This window comes from Pseudocercospora fijiensis (genome assembly GCF_000340215.1).
Source record: "Pseudocercospora fijiensis CIRAD86 unplaced genomic scaffold MYCFIscaffold_2, whole genome shotgun sequence".
NCBI lineage: Eukaryota > Fungi > Ascomycota > Dothideomycetes > Mycosphaerellales > Mycosphaerellaceae > Pseudocercospora > Pseudocercospora fijiensis.
In genome coordinates this window covers 2,181,613-2,187,612 of record NW_006921533.1, presented here as the reverse complement: position 1 = coordinate 2,187,612, position 6,000 = coordinate 2,181,613, and positions in this window count along the sequence as shown.

Genomic DNA, 6,000 nt, shown 5'->3' with positions numbered 1-6,000 from the left:
CGAGTCGGTACTCCGAATACTAAACAATACTAACTACTACTAACTACTACTAACTAATATCTATACGACCTATACGACCTATACGACCTATACGACCTGTACGACCTGCACGACCTACATAACCTGCACGACCTATACGACCTATATAGTATCGCTAATATAAGCGACTCTAACTTAACTAATTAACCCGATACTTCGGAGCTCGATCGTCGTCTAGGCGGAGGCGCTTAGGGCAGAGGCGCTTAGTATGCTTCTTCTTCTTATCTCTCTAATGTTCTAGCTAGATCCGAGCTCGATCGACATTTAGGCGGAGGCGCTTAGGGCGGAGGCGCTTAGGGCGGAGGCGCTTAGGGCGGAGGCGCTTAGTATGCTTCTTCTTCTTATCTCTCTAATATTCTAGCTATATCTAAACTCGATCGGCGTAGCGAAGACAATACCGCCTTACCGACTCGACTAGAATATAATAAAGATAAAGACGAGGATATAGTTACACTAGAGAATCTAGATCTACTAGGACAGACGTCCGACCTACTAATCTATATAGTCGATTAAGATCGCCGCCGCTAGCGCTAGTATTATAGCGACTATTATAACTCTAAGTATATACTAGGCGATAAAGATCGCTTAGCTGCTCGACGCTAGCCTATCCGCTAACCTATCTATTAGCCTAAGCGGTCTGCTCGCCGCCTAAGAAATGCTAATCTTAACGTTATATACGCTTAGCTAGTTAATAATAGTCTAACTAAAGACGAGGATACTAATATAGATAAAGACTCGCAAAGCGAGGGCGAGTTAGAGATCGAGAGTCGTGCTAGTAATGCCTCTAACGACGACGATAACGATTAGCCTAGATAGCGGCCTAGTAAGCGCGGCCTCGATAAGATAAACGACGAGGAAGAGGGCGTACTCGATCCTGCTAGCCTCTGTAGTCTACGTCGCACGCTAAAGTAGAAGTATACTATTGCTATATAGCAACTCGCGTAGCTTAGATTGCTAATAGAGAAGATAATATTTATATAGTTCGGTAAGGCGGGTATAAAGACCTACCGTAAGCGTATATAGGCTGTTTAAGATATATTGCCGAATAAGCACCTTATTAGTGCTGTTTAGTTACGTACTAAGGTTAAGAACTTAATTAGTAAGAAGTTCTTTAATGCCTACAAGCTAGAAGACAGTCTTACCGTACTACGTCGCCTATCCGAGATGCACGATGTAATCTATAACATCGCCCTAAATTAGTACCGCCTTCTCGAGGATTTCATGCTACCAAATACCCGTAAGGATACTATATAGCGAGCAGTGTCGTTCGAGGACAAGCGGAACATAATACAGAAGCGTATCTATACGATTACGTATATAGTAGTATATTTAATAGCACTAAAGCGGGCCTCCTAGATACTAAAGTCGCTTAGCCTTCTATTAGTATATATTAGCAATCTTCCGGCACCTCTTATCGACACCCTCTGCAGTATAGGTCTGCTTCCTACGTATAAGACTATATAAGCCTTAATTAAGAAGAATGCTAACACTTAGCGGCTAAAGATCTTAGAATAGGCCAAGTTGTATATCTAGTAGATCTGCTACGACAACTTCAATCGCTAGGCAAAGCAGAAGGACTAAGGCATTGCCGACAATAATAAACAGGTTAACATTACTAACTCGTATATCGCCCTCTACGAAGATATACTAGAGGGAGGGTTAACGTAGGGCATACTAGACCGCTCGAAGCTAGTACTTACCGAGAACATTATCTAGAATATCGATAGCGACGATACTATCGTAGTAGTCGAAACACATTAGCTCTACGAAGCTTGTATATATATATTTAGTAACGCGATTAAGGGCATCTTTAAGGTAGCGAAGGATACCGGCAATCTAGTCGAAGAACTAGTATATCCGGAGATTAACTATAGCTTCCGTAGCAAGACTTAGCTACTAGCTATACCTCTATCGTAGAATAATAAGATCTCGAATAAGGGCACCGCCTTAGTATACGACGACATCTACTAGGGCAATCTAGGTCTAAAGCTAGAGGATCCGATTTTCGATAATAGATTGATTATTAACGTTAGTAATCAGCTAACTATCGAGCGCATATTAGCTATAATCTTTAGTAGTATCGAGAACAAGGCTATATACGATAGGAAGTAGCATGTCCTCCTAGTGCCCGCTTAGTTCCACATCTTTATAAACCTATGCTTTATACTATTCCGTACCTATTAGAACAAGAACAAGGCCGGCGATCGCATAGACTTCTCTCTATTATCGGATATCGATTTCTAGGGTATAAAAGAGGTCAATCTAAAGTTACCAAAATTCTTCCGTATATAGAGACTACTAAAGCGTTGCTTTAAGGCCCGCACTGTCGCCGTATTCCTCTAGATTATAGTTAACCGTAGCTATATCTCTAAGGATCTTGTTAGCGAAGGTAACTAGACCCGGCCTAAGGTCGTTAAGTAGGCTATTGTCGAGAAGATATCCGCTACTAAGTATATAGATATCCTAAAGGAGATATATAAGCTGCTCCTATTACTAGAAGCATAGGAGGGAATGCCTAATCGACCTGCCTCTACCGATAATAGCGCTGTACTAGCTAGGCTAGATAGGGCCTTTACCTCTATATATAGACTAATAAAGGAGATCTCTTTGTTTCTACGCGTCCGCTATACTGTCCGTATATAGGATATCGGTTACCTTCGTCGATACGTAGACTATACGATCCCTATGTTCCTTAGAGCTAGACAGAGCAACTATAGTCGTCTAATAACCTATTTCTATTTCCTCCTTAATAAGGGCGGTACTAAGGACCTATAGAAGGCGGTCCTTGCTACTACAACTGTCAATTAGTCTAGAAAGAAGGGCTATACTATCGGTAGTAATAAGATAATTGAGCTTATTAACTATGCCCTATCTAAGGACTACAATCGCCTTACTAATTCGACTTATAGACTTGCTACTGCCTTTAAACGAGTATCGATAAACCGAGAGTTATCTCGACTTATCCGCGATATATTTAGGGAGAATTCTAGTATCTATCGGACTAGTTACTATACTAATAAGGACATTAGCGCGGGCGTATTCAATCGAGCTAATAAGATCCGTATCGATAGGTTCGCGAAGTAGCAGTACGGAGATTTTACGCTCTCGGACGATATCTAGAATATCGGTGCAGATTAGATGCTATTAGTCGTCGAGAACTTTAACGCTGCTAACTAGAACTTTATTCGAGGCCGTACTACGGTGCTAGAATCTAATGCCTTAGAGGGTCCTAATGCTATAGAGCGCCTAGATAGTGTTAATTACGGTCTAATTAAGGATACAGTACTTGATCTAGAGCGAGATAATGTATAGGTTTAGCTTACAGATAGTACTGCTTAGCTATTCGAGGGTATAGAAACCTAGGACCTAACTAGCACAGGCACTAGCGTAGTAGAAGGAGCTGATATAGGTCTCCTCGCACGTATAGGTAGCCTTAGTAGTAAAGGTAGCAGTAACTTTTAAAGGAACAGAGCATAGAGCATAGAGCATAGAGTATAGAGCATAGAGCATAGAGTATAGAGCATAATATTTAATGTATTAAGGAAGGACTATTCTTATCTAAGTACTAAAACAACGCCTGTAATGTCGTCGTTGTCCTATAGTAGCTCTAGATTAAAGTAGTAGCGGTAGACTAGAGTGCGTACCTTAATAGCTAGCTAGGCTAGGCTAGGCGTACGATAATTGCTTAATAGCTAGCTAGGCTAGGCGTACGATAATAGCTTGATAGCTAGCTAGGCTAGGCGTACGATAATTGCTTAATAGCTAGCTAGGCTAGGCGTACGATAATTGTTTAATAGCTAGCTAGGCTAGGCGTACGATAATTGCTTAATAGCTAGCTAGGCTAGGCGTACGATAATAGCTTAATAGCTAATAGCTCCGTAGACTAGAGTGCGCGCCTATAGCTCCGTAGACTAGAGTGCGCGCCTATAGAGCACATTCTGTTATCGTGCCGAAGAGCTTTTTAAACTAGCTATAGCCTAATGCGAAGTCCTTGCCTATGCCTCTAGTCGCTAGCAATTCTAGCCTTAGGCATTCTAGCCTTAGGTATTTAACTAGTAGCAGTCGGCGGCTATTGCGTTAAAAGTGCGATAATGTATTAAAAGTGCGATAATATATAGCCGTTATTGTTGCCTTACTATTATAGCGTAAATAGCGCAATCCTATTAGTAGAGGCAAACCTTACCTACGATGCGCTAATATAGACCTACGCTTCCTAGTTTAACTTCTTCTTCTTCTTCTTCTTCTTCTATATATACTAATATACTAATACCCCTAGCAATACACTAGCTGTCGGCTTCTAATAGTAATAGTGTCGATACCTCTTTGTTATATATAGGTAGCTCTATAGCGATTAATACTATTCCTTACTAGTTCTGCGACTTGCTACCGATAGAGCCGCTTGTTTAATAGTTAAGGTTCCTCGATCGGTAGAGTTTGTTTAGTCCTTCTTTTAAGGTCTCCGATAGGCTTTGTCGACGTAAGACGTTACGAAGGCGACTCTCCTAGCGAGTAGGTATACTATAGCTTTAGCGGGCGTCGACTGCGTATTTAACCGAAAGAGTATAGTTTTTATTAGAACATCGCAGAGGTCTTAGATAGATTAGCGGAGGTAAAAACTCTTTAGTAAGATACACCTATAATACGGCTAACGGTCTAACTCGGTAAAAACTCTTTAGTAAGGTATACCTTAAGTAGCGGCTCGATAGCGACTCTCCTACTAAGTGGGTTAGTTCGTAGTATTGCTATAGGCCTAACTCGGTAAAAACTCTTTAGTAAGGTACACCTTAAGTAGCGGTTATAGGCTTCCTACGTTCGGATTCTTTATAGGATAACATACGCGCATCTAGTTAAGTCGGCGTAACGCCTTCGTTAGGACTGTTAGTTATAATAACCTTAGTCGTTGCGTAAGGGCCTCTAGTATACTTAAGCCCGAAGGCGCTTAGTCTTAGTCTTTACTACTATACGACTATAGCACTACTACGCGACTATAGCCCGTTGCGCATTAAGACTGCTATTCGACTATAGTGCGCCTCCTCTTCTAGCAAGCGTATCGACATTGCTATACAACTGTAACGCGCTCGACAACCTTTTTCGCGGTATCTCTAACACTAAGGGCGCGGTTATACTCTATTATTGTCTAGGTACTAATAAGTATCGCTTTAGCGAATAAGCTATTATTGTTTCGCTTAATAAGTCCCTTCCTATATACCTCGTACTATAGTTAGTAATAGAATGCGTTAATTGTTACGCATTACGCGTAGCATATAGGCTATATATAATTCTAGTATACTTCGGAGTGTGTGCTTCTATAGCCGCTTAGTGCCGCTAGTTAATTAGATCCCCGGACGCTACTACTCGTTCTTCTCTGCCTCGTATAGTAACTAGTTATCGGAATAATCGTTCTAGGAGAGTCTAAGTAATAGAGGGCGTTAACGTAAGAGGGCTATCGTAGCTTCTCGAAGAGTACTTACGCTCGATATATGTTATCGCCCTACGTATCTATCCTTGCCGTATATATTATAGTGCCTACAAGAGCATACGGTGCAATAAGTATAGTGCTAGTATCGCTAGTGTCGCTAGTATCGCTAGTATCGCTAGTGTCGCTAGTATTAGTAACTTCTCGGGTTTCGGAGGCGGTTCTTAGTGCCTAAGGCGGCCGTCGTTATCGTGTTAGACACTTTTGTTAGCGCTATTTGCTAGAAATGCGCTTAATCGACGTATCTCGCTATATTAGTAATATACTGTTATAAAAGTCGTAAAAGTCGTAAAAGTCGGTATTGTAAATACGCGGAAGGAAGCAGCTATAACGTTTAATCCTACTAATTAAGCGCTCTACTATACTAAATCCGGGGTCTTAGCGGGACTCGGTATCCTTGTCGCTTCCTCGAATTTACGCTTCTCGATTAGCTCTTATATACGATTTTTACGATACCTACGACTACGACACCTACGACTATTTAC